This window comes from Xiphophorus hellerii, chromosome 19 (assembly GCF_003331165.1).
Source record: "Xiphophorus hellerii strain 12219 chromosome 19, Xiphophorus_hellerii-4.1, whole genome shotgun sequence".
Taxonomy (NCBI): domain Eukaryota; kingdom Metazoa; phylum Chordata; class Actinopteri; order Cyprinodontiformes; family Poeciliidae; genus Xiphophorus; species Xiphophorus hellerii.
Window position 1 is genome coordinate 5,066,119 of NC_045690.1, and position 15,165 is coordinate 5,081,283.

General features: G+C 36.1%; 1 long non-coding RNA gene across 1 annotated transcript; it reads left to right on the forward strand.

The window, feature by feature from the left end:
- Positions 1–6,376: 6,376 nt before the first annotated feature.
- Positions 6,377–9,718, forward strand: LOC116709429 (uncharacterized). Its single transcript, XR_004336868.1, has 2 exons — positions 6,377–7,191; positions 7,579–9,718. It is a non-coding gene; the product is annotated as an uncharacterized LOC116709429 (long non-coding RNA).
- The last annotated feature ends 5,447 nt before the right edge of the window (positions 9,719–15,165 follow it).

Consider the following 15,165-nt stretch of genomic DNA (forward strand, 5'->3'; position numbering starts at 1 on the left):
TACTCAGTTGTGGTTATTTAACACCGGCTTGTGTATTAATGCCTTGGAGTGTACTTTCGTTTAATCCTTTAGTTTAATTGAGCTTTCAAACCTACATATCACCACAAAACTGAACTGGAATGATAGCAAGAAATATGAGGGATTGAGAAGGAGTGGAAACAATCGACTAAGTAACAGACACCATATTTGATCGGCAACATAAATTTCACTGAAGTGGGTTTAGAGCATGTTTTCTCTTATAACTGACGATCTCCCATCAGGCTAACCGAAGACTCTAAATTGTCCTCAGCTGTTGTACATGTATTGATGCTTGCCTTGTTTATCTCTGTGGTAGACTGGTCACTTGTCTAAGTTTCCTTGCATTTATCCCCATTTTGAACTGGAACAGAACTTGATCTTCAACAATGCTGCATTAGTACACAAGTACAGAGAAATATGCATTCCTGCACACTGTTTTATTTCTGGTAGCATATAAGACATGTTCTTGTTTTAGTATTAAGCTTTATGTGGTTTAAAAAGCAGTACATTGCACAAGAAATCTCTAAAGACAGAACTGTATCATCAGTGAAGAGTAGCAGGTCCTCTCTTTGGCTTTTGCTCTGAGTCAAAGGAACTTTCCTAAACCTTTTTCTTGTTGGAAAAATTAATCTGGGACTTTAACCTATCATCAGATTTTTTCCAGTGAACATTGGAGTTAGCATGTCCTTATGGTGAAAGATATATCTGACTGCTGTCTCGATAAAACTTTGGGGTATTTTATTGGCTTTTTATGGTTTTATGATAGACCTCCTGGGAAGGAGACATGATGAGGACTGATCTGCTATTAGGAAACAGAGTTGAGGCAACGTGTGAGACGTGTCACGTTAAACAGCTAATTAGATATTCCTCCTACTTTTTTTTCCAATTGAACTTTAGTGATTCACCACAATGCTTTGGAAGAGTGTTGCCCTTAGGCCTCAGTCTTACTCTGATGGTAAGTCTTGTTGTGAATCAGGTATAGAATTAGTGTTTATGTTTATTATCCACCTTATTCCTGTACTACAGGATTGATTGGTGATGCAAATGCTGGTGATAAAGTGGAAGTTACACCAAAGTAGTTTGCTTTTATGGTGGTTTGATTCTTAACAATGTATGGCGAAGGGTATTTTTGAAGTATGTAGTTTGCATTTTGGCTAAATCTCTTTTTTTGTCTGTTTCCACACTTGCAGACATTTTTGTTGCACTGTTTGTGACTGCACCTATAATCTCATGAAGCCAAATGTGTAACTTTAACAAGCGTTTTTTGAACATGAATGCAAAGAAAAAATTATTCATGCAATATGTGGTTCAGCAAAAGTACTGTGAAAGATTTCTTATTTTTCCCAACACTTAATGTGGCTTTTTGAAGGCCTAAAAATATTTAAAAACTCACCAAGCATTACTCAGAATTGTGCACTGCATGAAATTTTAGTGTTTTAATGGAATTAAAAATGGGCGTGGCCAACTGCACTGCAGCGCCCCCTAATGTCAGTCTGCAATTTTGGGTCAAGGTTTCATTTCTGACTTTTATACATGTCAAACTACAATAAACTGCTACAATTGGGGTTTTGAGCTACTGGCTTCATATTTAGGTCAGTATCCCCTATCGGCATGGGGGATTAAAGTTATCAAAATCTTTAATTTTGTGCATGCTGAAGGAATGGGGCCATGCCTCAAAGTTTATCTTACTTTTTAAAATTTTCTAAATGTTGCTACTTTCATAAAGGTATCTAATCCATGTTGTCATCTGCTGACATTAAACTCCCTCTCCCTGAGAACAGGAAGTCACTTTTTGTTTCTTGGATAGGTTCATCTCTGACCCTCTTGACCAAATCAGCATGACATTGAGTCACAAGACGTAAAATAAGTTGGTCTCATTTGATTTCGCTGAAGGTGTGGTCATGGTGAAATCAAGTCAGCCATCATGCCATTGCCATATGTTTATTTCTAAGTTCCATATATTTCAGCTGATCTTCACCAAACTCGCTATGATCAGTCCTAATCCAACCCCCAACAGGAATGCAGTCCAATATTTGGTGGGTGTGTCCTAATAACTCCACAGCGCCCTCTACAAACATTTTTAAAAAATCAGCCCTAAGCGTCACTGTAACTGAGAATCATAAAATTCATTACATGTTTAACTTTTCAGGCCTTACGAAAAGTATGTTGGAGCTATGGCCAACTTCCAGAATGGAAGAGCCACCATTTTGTCTCTTACAAACATTTTATCTGAGTGAACTTCTACAGATTTTGAATTACGGACTTCTAAATGACTCGGCGCCATTTTAAGGAATTGGAGATCGAATGTTATTAAAAGCTTTTTACTACATCAAAGCATGTGGGTGTGGTCAATCCTCAAAATTTCACCATTTGCTATAAAACATCAAGGTGGAATAACTTCTACACACCAGGTCTCACCTGCATCAAACATTCTGGTTGTCATTACAGACCTGCACTGATCATACTCTTATGGTAGGTTGGTGACATCACTTTAGCCTTTTCGACTTCTGTCTGGTGACACAGAACAGGGTGGTCCTCCATCCATCTTTGAACAGTGAGTGCTGACTGGACCGTGTGGCGACTTAGCTACGTTGCGCTTTGCATATAGTTGGCTCTGAATACGTTTCGATTGGCACTAAACTGGACTTGAATGATTTGTCAACCTCTAAAGAGCCTGACAGGATTCCATTGGAATCGGACTCAGCTGCGCCCCCTAGCTTATCTCTACAGCAGTATCTTCCTGATGCATCATTTGTTCTCCACCAAAAGTGTGTGTGTCATCATTGGTGTGGTAGCAGACTTTAGCCCCACCAATTCATAGAAGAAACAGGTTTATTTGGTGACTCAATCAGCTTCTACCAGTGTATAATAGAAGATTGAAACCACATCCACTAACCATTGATAGCCACACATGACATGTCCCAAAATCTACTGGAAGTCCTTGCCAAGTCCTTCGCCATCAAACAGGAAGTGATAATAACTCTTGTCTTGGTTGGATTTCTATCAAACTTTTAAAACTTGCTGCCGGAGCTTGGTGGTGACGGAGGAGTGAAGCATCGCGACCCATATACGTCCTCGATGCGGCCATCATGGGTTCGAGTCCCATCCCCATTACCGCGTGTCTTCCCTCTCTCTCATTCCTGTCTGACCACTTTCGAATACAGACCACTAGAACCGAAAAAGAAAACTTAAAAAAATCAAACTTGCCCCTGTACCCGTACTGAAGTGGACTGAAGACAATATGGAAGATTCCCAAATGTTCAGGCAGGCCATTAACATAAAATCAGTTTCGTCTGACTATCCGTAATTACATTCTATCCGGATTGGTAATTTAAGAACAGAGCGTTCTATAATCAGATAACAGTCCTGCTAACCTGTTTAAATTCTTAAACCACTTAATTTGTGGTTATGCCTTTTCTTTCTTAAACTTTTCCTGCAGTCTTTCACTCATGCAAGGAAATGTTGTGTAGTTGTCTAGATCTGATGTGTCTTGAACTTAATTGATAAGGGCTCCCATTCAGTCAGTTACTGTACTTTTGTTGTTGTTGGCTCTTCGACAGCATGTTTCTGTTAGACTTGAAAGCTTGTTGGCCCTAGAAAAACAAAGCTTGTTGTATTTTAGATGACTTTCTGAAGCTGTGCCATCCTAGCTGTCAAGCCACTTCTTCACAAATAATAAAAGCCTCCATTTTTCTTTTGATTTAGTGTGACTGGTTAAAGGACGGGCAAGTCATTCACTGACATCACTATGAAGTGAAAGTAAATCAAACTCTGATAAAGTTGCACTAACTTTTATCAAATATTGCTTTTACAGTTTACCTTTATTTTTATTTTTGCTGTAAGTGTGAATAGTAATTTTATGACAAAGTGGCATTCAAATTTTAATTACAAGAATAAATACAAAAATAGATTTTTAAATGAGGAGTTTCCTCATTAGACGCTAAAATTGTCCAAACCAACTTGAAGGACCATTTATTATTTTTTAGGTAACTTCAGGTATGACTGTGACTGAATGACAGCAATAATAACCCCACATGCACAAATATTTCTCTTGAAAATTTTGGTTATATACTTTTTAAGGACCCGAGTCACATAAAGAATAAATAAAATAAAATGCGCAGAATAACTGCATTAATTCAGTAGTTTAATATTTGTTGATACACTCAAGTAATTGGAGAAAATAGTAAAACAAATCATCTGGACAACTTTGAGGACTTTTAAACATCATTAATTGAAATTTATCATGTAAACAATAAATCTAAATTCTTATTGTGTAAGAAATTCATCGTGATAAATGATAAACGATGCGATAAAAAATGCCCACCCGTATTTCTGATACTTTATCTCGCCATCAAACTGTTGCTTATTGACTCATCAGTCCCTTGTGGCGACTCTTGTCCTAGAAGTTTGCAGAGACACAGACAAAATTGTTAAAAAAAAAAAAAAAAACGTCCAAACCAAAACGGATAAACTTGTTTGCATCTTGGACTCCACTAAGTTTCTTTTCTCTAATGTTAATTTTTAAGCTTTCAGTTGCTTTTTTCCAAGCTCCTTTTGTGAAGGAAAAATGCTCAGTTAAGTGAGTAAGTCATAAACCTTTGCAGCGTTACAGTTCCAGTGTTTCTCCATGTGTGTTTACATGCAGGTTGGGTTTTTATCTAATCACGAACACAAACGGAAACTACACAACGACAGACAAACAAACACTGCAGGTGACAGTTAAAACTAATCCAGGCAGTGAAATGCTGTGATTTCTCTGCTCCACCCCTGGGATGGATTGAGGACAGAGGTGTTGCTGGTTTAACTGGTCTGTGAACCAGTTAACATCGGCGCAGACTCTGCGCTTGCACAAAAAAAAAATTGTAACTCGTGATATGAAGCGTTGGAGAAACTGAAGTTCGAAGCTCCAGAATTTGGAAAAGGTGTAAAAATCTGCCGGAGTAGCATCAAGAAAAAAGTAAATTATTAGCTACTGCATTATGTTTCGAAGCTTGGAGAAGATTTCAGAAGTATTTGCTGTCAAACAGGAAATAAAGCACATTTTTAACAAGCTGTGCTGCTTAAATTTCAACAAGTTTAGAAAAGAAAATAGATATTTTAATTCAGTTTGTCTTACTGAAATTCTAAACTACGGTGATCCAACTTTTTAATCCATTTTTGTTAGTGTTGCATCAGATAACTTTGTGTTCTGATTTTATATTATTCAGCCACAGTTAAAGTGACCGTAGGTTTTACTTTGCAGCTCTCTGTCATGTGTCCCTGGATCTCATCATCATCATCATCGTCGTCGTTGAGTCCCTCAGGCTGTCTTGGCCTTTGTTCAAGTGAAACTCTCCTGCTCTCTGTCTGGGCATGACGTTGACTTTTCTAGGCCGACTTCTCCCACATTGTGGCGTTTACACCGCACAGCAAAGCTCTAAAATAAACCACCACGAATTTGCTTCTCAATAAATTACATTTCAGAGACATTTTCAGCTGTGACGACTTGGAGAAAATTAAGGTAAGTGCCTTCAAAAGAAGACGGAGAAGAAAAAAGATCACAGTAAGAGGCAAGTTAACGGTTGGCCTACAAACAACAGAAACTGCAGCAGGTACAAACATGCCTGCCTGTATCACTGCACAGAAATCAAATGCGACTGTGTGTTTCAGTGCTTAAATGCCTTACGCACTTTTCTAGTGCATAATTTTCATCTTGGCCTCCTTTAATCACAGAAATAAGAAATGGTTTAACTTTGAATAAAGTTTTCACATCATCTCCAAACCAACTGGGATGAATTTTTTACTTTACGTTCAGCAGGACGCATTGACACTGGTCAAAGAATTATGTTTTAATTCAGATTTAGAAGGTTAGTAACTAAGTTATACAAAGTTTTAGTTTGTAAAGTTTTAAAACAACAATGTCTAAAAAAAAAGTATTCACCCCTTTTGATTATTGCTTTTATAAATCAATCATGATCAACAAAATTTGGCATTCCTGACTAAAAACATTTAATGTCAGAGTGAAAACTGATTTCTAAAAAACAATGGCAATAAAGTGAAAATATGTAACACAGAATAAGTGACTGGATAAATATTCACACCCTTCAAGTGATTTAGTTTGGCTGCAATCACAGCCAAATGTGTTTTTATATTTTCATGATGTGAAGCACTTTGAAATGCCTTGTTGCTGAAATATGCTATACAAATAAACCTGATTGATTGATCGATTGATTGATTGACTGTCATATTGCACATCTGGATGTTGCATTTCTTCCTGCTAAAATGTTTTGTCAGTTTGCTTAGGGGATCATGTGATTTTAATTGCATTTCTTTTTTAATGAAAACATCACAATTGCAAAAAAAAAATTTGCGGTGTTTCCATTAAAAAATAAATCATGTTTTTTCAACTTCAGCAGAATATTGACAAAGTTTTGTGCACATTTGTAATGGAAATGCAGCCAATAACAAAAATGTAGCAAGGTTATATACGACCAAATTGTAAACTATTATTGCAGATTAAATACTAAATTAAACAAACATTCTGTTGAACAAAAAATGTTCACACTGAAAGTATAACACACTATTTAAAGCTTGAGCAAATCATGAAGTAATCATGGGACTTTTCAAAGCTTAAACTTAAGTTTAAGTTAAGTTTCTATTTAAACAGGTCTGGAGATTCAAAGATACCAATTATGTGAAAATTCTGAATTAGCGAAATCCAAAAAAGCAATTGTTGCAGATGCATAATCATGTGCTATATAATGTCTGATGACACTTTCACCAGTATTGCAACATCTCAGGCAGTTGCAGCTCTCTGCACTTATCAAGCATATTTTTACTCAGATATAATTTTACCAAGAGTTCATGCATGTGACAAGTCATGTTGACAGTTTTGAAAGTGGATAAAACTCCGAAGCTGCCAAAGGTCACATATTGTTGCTTAGTGAATATGTTGAGCTGAATGAAGAAGACAGAGTAGATGTTCTCAAGAAAAATACTTTTGCTTCCTGCTTCCTTGTGAAGAAACCATTCAGGTTTGACAACAGAGATCCACCCAGGATGGATTCCTCCCTGCTGAGTCTCAGAGTCTTTAACCACAACGCATTCTCAAACGCTTAAAACGGGGAAAACACAGAGCTCACTTTTTCCAGTTTGCCATGCTGCTTAGATTATATTTCTCTACATGTTAGAAAGGTAATAAGTTTAAAATGTATTTTTAATCATATATTCAAGTTTAAAAGAAGCTTCTTAACTTCCCCATATTTAAATCCAAATGCTGTGAACTAGTATGCATGAATATTTTTATATAACAGCAAAGAAATTAACTAAGTTTCTCCTTTATCCGCACACTAATATGTATGGTTTTCACTCAAGATGTGCAACTGTGATACAGAAAATCTCTTCTTTAGGTCTTATGCAATTCGTCATGCAAAATCTTGAAAGTATAAGTAGATATTAAAACATTTAAGTTCAAATACAGGATAAAACTATGCAGGTTAATCCGGAGCTGTTGGATGTTTGATCAGTAATATTGGGAATATTTGCTGCAGAAGTGATAAGCTGTGATTTCTGCTATTGCAGGTGAAACAAAAACTGGACTGGGCAGAATGGGAGGCTCAACCTGGTGACAAGTGGTAGAGCTTGTTTGTGTCTCACGCCTTCTTCAACAATAAACGCCTTCACCGAAGGCAACTCAACAGTCTGTAAACATCTTCCACCTCATTAATTCTCCTTTTATTAGTCTCCATGTGATGTATGTGAACGCACACACTGTTTTCTTTATATTGCTGAAAGTACCTGTAAGTCACAGGACAGTAATAATGGCTTGGGTTGCACAATTATCACCTCATGAAGAAGGGAAAAAAAAAAGCAAAAACAGGATTTTGTTTGACGAAGTGATTACATGTAGAGAATGAGACGATTGTCTGGAAATATACCAAACATGTAGACGTTTGGTTTTTTTCCAAAACCTGCTGAGATAAGGTGGAATTTTGCCTGACGTCTCGTCCGATTATGATTTCACAGCAGCAGAAATTATTTTACTAAACCAGTCGCATATAGAGCTGAATTACTGCAGAGCCTGAAAACACAAAAAACATTTTCTATTGCATCATATCTGGGATTAAAGGTCATGAAGCACCTTAAAAATAGACCATATTCCAACAGATAGTATGATTATTGCATCGTTCGTTCAGTGTCTGTGTATATATGAAGTACAAATGGTCAAATTTCCCATGGATGCGAGTCTTTAAATAGCATTTTGAAATGTCCATGATTGCTGGAATGTTGTTTATTCAGGTTCACCGGCATTCCTCAACCAAACAACACACAATGAACACAGCAGCTTACGAAGGCCTCCGACTTCTGGCTGGTTGTAAAACAGGTAGTGATTTCCAAACACATTTATTTAGCAGATAAAACGTGTCATTATCAAACTGGTTGCACATGTGATAAAAAGTGGATTAAGAACAGAAAATGCTGAATACATATGACAGAGACTGTAGATTTGTTCATGGAAATATCACTTTGATTGGAAGATATCTGAATATCACCATGGCAACTGATCTTTTAGTGCAATAAAGATGAGAGGTGAATACTGGCTCACATAGAAAACAAACAAAATTGTGACTTTTTCCACTAAACTTGGACATTTCTTAGTTGGAGCTGAGAAATTTTGTCATTTTTTTCTCTAGAAAATTTCTGAGTTTTTCTAGCAATTTTTCAACTTTTCAACCTCAGAAATTCTCACTTTTTTCTAGAATTACCGAAAAAAAGGCACGTGATAAAAATATTCCTAGAAATTATTTCGGGGAACATTTTTCGAAAAAAGTGAAATTTTTGAGATTGAAAAGTTGAAAGAAATTTCAGAAATGTTACTAAAAAATGAATAACATGTCTGAACTCCAACTAAGAAACTAAGAAATTTCCAGTTAATTCTAGAAAATATTCTAGAAATATTTTGTAATACTTCTAAAATTATTCCATAAACCTCAAAATTTCTGTTTTTCTAGTAAACCTTGACTTTTCTAGAATTATTTCTAGAAATATTTCTAGATACATTTCAAGAAATATTCCAGAAATATTTCTTGAATAATTCTAGAAATATTCCAGGAATATTTCTATTCCAGAAATCTCAACATTTCTGTTTTTCCAGCAATTTTTTGAGTTTTCAAACTCAGACATTTCCAGGTTTTTTCCTCAAAACTTTCTGAGATCAGTTACAAAATGTAGGTGGAAATGTTTCTTTGCGGCCCTAGAACGCCGTTGTAAAAAAGAATAGGTCGTTGTTGAAAAATGAACAACTTATTTAGATCTAGACATAATGTCTGTTAGGCAACCAGTGCATCAGGAAACTGTAGTTTAGTGCCAATAAAACAAATATATATAGCTCCTTTTGTTTATTTTTCACAGTTTAGGGGTAAAACATCAATAATGTTGTGAAGCAAAACAGTCCCAGAATCCCATCACACTAGGAAAAAGCAATGACCCATTCCCCTCTGGGTGTGTGTCAGTGTGTGTTATAAGAACTGTGGAGCTCCATGCGGGTCTCCTCTGCCCTCGGTGTTTAGACGTGTTTTTACTGTAATCAGTGGGAAACAGAGGGATAGCATCTAACCTCGACCTCAGCAAAACGCTGCCAAACATTATGACCACGCTGCTATTTGATGGCAGATTCTGGATCCCCCCCCTCAGGGAGAAACTGGTAACCCCCCCAAAAAAGAAGAAATAACTGCAACAAGATGGACTTTCAAGCTCAAATCTTCTCTTAAAACATCCCATGTGCGCGTATGTGATGTCAGTTAGCATTCAGACAGACCAGCAACACGATAGTGATCTGTGCAACACTTCACAACACTGTTTTATTGTTCATGTAGGCTTGTTTACCCAACAGAGCAAGCTTCAACACGAGATCCTGGAAGCAGGCTGATGGTCCAGCGTCGCTCCGACCTCAAACAGTTACGATGACTGTGAGCTCCAACAAGTGCACACACGCTGGGCAGGCGGGGGAGGATTTGCATCTCATTTCCATCCCGGTTTCATGCCTGGAGTGAGACGAGACTGCATTAACTGCCTTCTACGATGTTGGAGGTGAAAGGGGAGGAGAGCAGCGGGAAGGAAAAAGAGACGAAAAGCCTCCTGTAGATAACTGTAGACTGAAAACTTCTCAAAGGTCCTTCTTTTACCTACGAACTGATTTTCTTCTGGTTTCCAAAGAGTACAGTTGACTTATAAGACAAAGTATTTGCCCCAGGCTAGAGAGCAAATACCTTTTTTTTTACCGCCTCTTTTCTTTGGTTTTATTTAAGTTCTTGTTTGTTCTTGTTTTTGAGTTGTGATTTCTGGAAAAGCAAAACAAATCTTTAGTTTGAAAAGTTAAAGATTTGCCACAAAAACATGGAAATTTTCAGAGTTTATAAAGTCTGAATTTTTTTTACCTTTGAACCAGAAAATTTCCAAGTTTTTTTTTTTTTAGAAAATCTTTTAGATTAATCTAAAAATGTATGAGATTTTTTCTGGTGGGAATTTACTCATTTTGATCTGGCCCTAATATTCTGTCGTACAAGAAAGAAAGGAAAAACAAAATATTAAGTATTGTGTGACGCAAATCACTGAAATTTCTCAATTGTGATATTCCTGCAAGAAATATACAACAAATAAAACATTATAAATTCTTTCTTATAGATTTCTTCTTGTTTTGGTTTTTTTTAGTCACACCTAAATTTTTCAAATCCTAAAAACAAATTGTAAAACCTGAAAAAAAATACAAAAAGCAGTTTTAATGACAATTTAAACCAACCTAAACACCAACTTATCCCTTCAAATTATGAATAAACTGCAATTAACTGCATTTTAGTTGAATTTTAAGTTCAGTTTCAGTATCCACACCCATGTCTGATAAACCGTGGAGCTGCAGAATAAAAGAAAATACTTCAACAGAACCTGCCTGACAATCTGAAGTAGGCAAACACATGTCAGAAACAGCAACACATCGAGCCCTGAATTAAAGAAATTCACAAACTGAAGAGATCAGCCTCTGATATCTAAACCTAAACCCTGAATTTTTCAATTTAGTAAAATAAGGTCACTCATGTTCTTCTGCTTTTCATGGATTTTTCTGTAAAACATTCAAATCATTTATGGAAAATTCACAGATTCAACCATCTCTAAAATATTCCAAAGAAAATGCTGCTTGGGAATCTGAAATGTCTAGATGCAAAGCTTCTTGATTTGCTTTTTGGTGTCATTTACAAATCAACCAATCAAGGAGGAGAATTAATTTCCCTTATAGCTGATTGACTGATGAGGAAGACTGTAGATGTTAGCTGCTCTGGAAGCGCCAAAACGGTTTTCCACTGTAAAGCATATTAAGGTTTATTTGGTGTTTTTTCACTTTGACTTACACAGCATCTGATTTTCAGGAACAAGCTGTTTTCTAATTGTTTTTATTATTAATGCTTTTTGAATCTTCCTGCTGAAGAATCCCTCAATCCTCTTTTGTAACTCAAATTGACATTGATTCTATAAATGAACATTTATCGAGAAAGGAAAACATTATCATTCAAATGACTAAATAACCAAATATAATAAAAACTGATACTTAAATTACAGACAGTGACATATAAGCCTGTTTTTAATATATTAAATAAAGTACAATGTTTTTAAAATCTTTAAATCAGTACAATTTTATTAATTAATTGAACTAAGGCGGGACTTTTTTTTTGCCCTAACTTCGGCAGATGACCAAAGAAACACCATACACACAGTGAAGCATGGTGGTGGCACTATCATGCTTTGGTTTGTTTGTATTTAGTGTGGAGAGTTGGGAACAGTTTCACATACCAGTTAATGTCACAAAACTTTGCTAGAAAGCAAAAGATGAAAATAAGCTTCATCTTTCAGCATAAAGTACTAAATTCAAGTTAAATTCAGACACAAATCGGATTAAGAAAAAGTTCACAATCTGACAGATTTGGATCACTTTTTTAATTAAAAGTGGACAAATATGGGCAATTCAGGACGTTCAACGCTAAATTGAAAAGGTTTTTTTTTGTAAAGTGCCAAAAAAGAGAGACCTATCACACTGTTCTTCATAAACGTTTTAAGGGTTGTGTCCAAGCTGATTTTATCCACCTCAATATTTTCCGTTTGTTTTTCACTGAGTTTACAGCTTTTAGGTCACATTAAAGGTTGAAAAAGTTCAGAAAGTACTCATATTGGTTTGGTTTTTTTTTACATCTCAACAGATTTTTTAAATCCACTTTATTTGAGGAGCTAACAGATTAGCCTCATGCTTCATCCCGATGTTTGATCCAGTGAACGGCTTCTTCTTTTGTTTGGTTTCCCCTCCATGTGCTGCTGAATCAGCATCAGCAACCCTGCCACGTATTCCCAAACTCCCATTTCTTCTCCATACACACACACACACACGCATATCCTCTTTATCCCATGTCCTCAGTGCAAACACAAACAAGATCCAATAGAAGCAGGTGTCCCTGTACCGGGATATATCAACAGAAAGCAGGATCCAGGAGGAGGAGGTTGCGTCTGCAGGTTGGTTTGTTCGGGGGGAGGGTGGGCGCGCTCTGTCAGTTTCTGCCTGAGTGAGCGGAGAAACTTTGAATAAAGCTGATAGCATCTCTTAAGCCTCCAACTAAAGCTGTTTGTTTTCATTCAGTGTTTCATTTCATCTCATCAGTTTGTTTTGCAGGCAGATCACATCATCGTCATGGATTTGAGTCGCTAAAGTCCAAGCAGAAAGATAGAAGCTGGCAGATAATCAGCTTAATCTTACAGGCTTCCACATTTTTACCAGGATGTTACAGACTGTCGACCCCCTGATCTGTTTGCATGCTAATTTATAATTTCTAAATGTTTCAGGACTAATTTGCCTGCAGATGTAGTGACTGAAGAGAGCCTGTAAGCCCCCCTGTACTCAGAAATGGCTGGTTCTTCAGTCATTTCTACATGTTGTATTATTTCGATGGCTGAATTTAAGTTTAATTATGTTGCATTTCAGTTAAAAAACAAATTAAATTGAGTTCTTTACCTGTACAAATATGGCGGCACATCATGGCCGCCCAACAGAACTAAAGCAGAAATCTGAGAATCAGATCTCATTTTAATACTGCATTGCTATTTGGACTACCTTAAATTAATAAAATGTGAAAAACGCAGCATGTAAACTGGTTGAACCTGGTGGAAGATTGCACAAAGAGGGGTTCGCCCAGACAACCAATTATGCAAGAACGGCCACTGGCCAGCGTTATGATGTCATCACAATTCACCAAAAACAAAAGAGGAAGGAGTGGAGCATGCCCTTGCAGCTTGCAGTTGTTTTTTCAGACTTGCTTGGGGTCAGAGGTTGGTTTTGACATCATTGTTTCCCAATACTTTGGTTTTCCATAGAAAACATATAAAAATGGAGATTTGTTTTAATTAAAAATGTTTTGTGGGTCTCCAAACCTTGTGGTTTTAATCCCCTGGTTACTCTTTCTTAGAGTCTGGCTTAGGTTGCATAATTAGTGCTTCATATACCGCATTGCTATGGTTTAAAATGTTCAGGAGTCATTAAAAAACTTTTGATATTCAAAGAAAATTTAAAACTGAAATATTGCATGGGTAGTAATAGGGATTTTTTCTGTTTAGTTTCCACCCTTTGAGCTTAAATTACCCTTTTTTCCTCCAAATTATATTGTTAAATTAAATGTTCATAGTATTTTACCTCCATTTGAACATGCAAAACTAGACTTTTTCACAATTTCATTTTCAAAATTCCAAATTTTTCCACACTGAGGCTCCATCTACTGACACTGATACTTTGTAAATCATACTTACAAATGTTTTCTTTTGGAAAAGAAAAGGTTTAGTACATATTTTTTCTCCTTTTTTAAGTCTTTGAAGTAGCAACCCCTTTTAGACATTAACTTTTTGCAATTAAAACAGATTTTCCACATCAGTTTGACCGACAACAATTAGTTTCAAATATTTGTCATAAGTTAGCGCTGAAGGCAAAGTTTTGCTGTTGCAAAGACTAACAGATCCAAAACTTTTATATTTACTTATTGTGAATGGGAATATTATTAGATTTCAGCATAGATCAATTAAATTCTTTATAGTTTAAATGTAACATTTAAAGGAATTAGTAAGTTTACTGCTGATATTCTAATATTTTTACCGTAATTTTTGAAGGGAGCCACTTAAAGTTCACATCTGGTGTAGTCAAATTCTCATTTCATTTAAACTGTAAAATGTTATTACATGTCTGTAGAGTGTTTCTGGATATCTGCAAACAACAAGAATGCCAAAAAAAATCCCAAATATCCAGAGTAACAGCCTCTGTGCTCGTATTTTAAGAATAATCTCAGTTTTTGCACAAAACTACTAATAAAACACAATAACAGATGTGTCACTTTGTCAATTGTGACTCTTTCCAGACTGATAAATGTCAACGACTTTGTTTCTCATCTGGAATCTGGCCGCAATGAGATGCTTTTTAATCTTTTAGCCTACCTCATGTTGCCACACTGGTTCTGTTTAGGTGACTTTTTGATTGGACATAATCAGATCTGGGTGTAACTTTCAGATTTTGAAACAAAAATATGTTTAGTCACAGTTTTTCACAGGTTAGTTTTGATAGGTCGATAATCTGAAAAGTTAACTGTGACAAAAGGCAAAAAGATTTTTCTTTTTATCCCAACTTTTTTCATGTTTTTCCAAAACGGTGCACAAGAAATGTGTAAATATTACTGAGAAATTGTCTCAATTCCGACAGAGAAAATAACAAAAAATATATAAAATATACAAAATATAGCAGAATATATCTTAGTGGGAAATTCACAGTGATACAGACCTGCTGCACACATTAACAAACACTAATAAGAACAAATAATTTCAGAACAAATAAAAAAAAAACATTAACAGTCAGGTTAAAACTGGCGTTTTAACAATAACTTTCCATATCAACACGACTCAATAACATAAATCACAGTTTTTTAGGAGTATTGTTTAACTGGTTTACCTGAAGTCTCTCACAACTCCAGGTATAGGCCAAAACAAGAGCCAATCAGCGCCGCTATCGGGGTATTTGACAGCGACGGCCCCGCCCACCTCTGCACCTGTAATCCAATCCGCGGCCTTATCACAGGTAAAACCGGCCTCAGTTCCTCA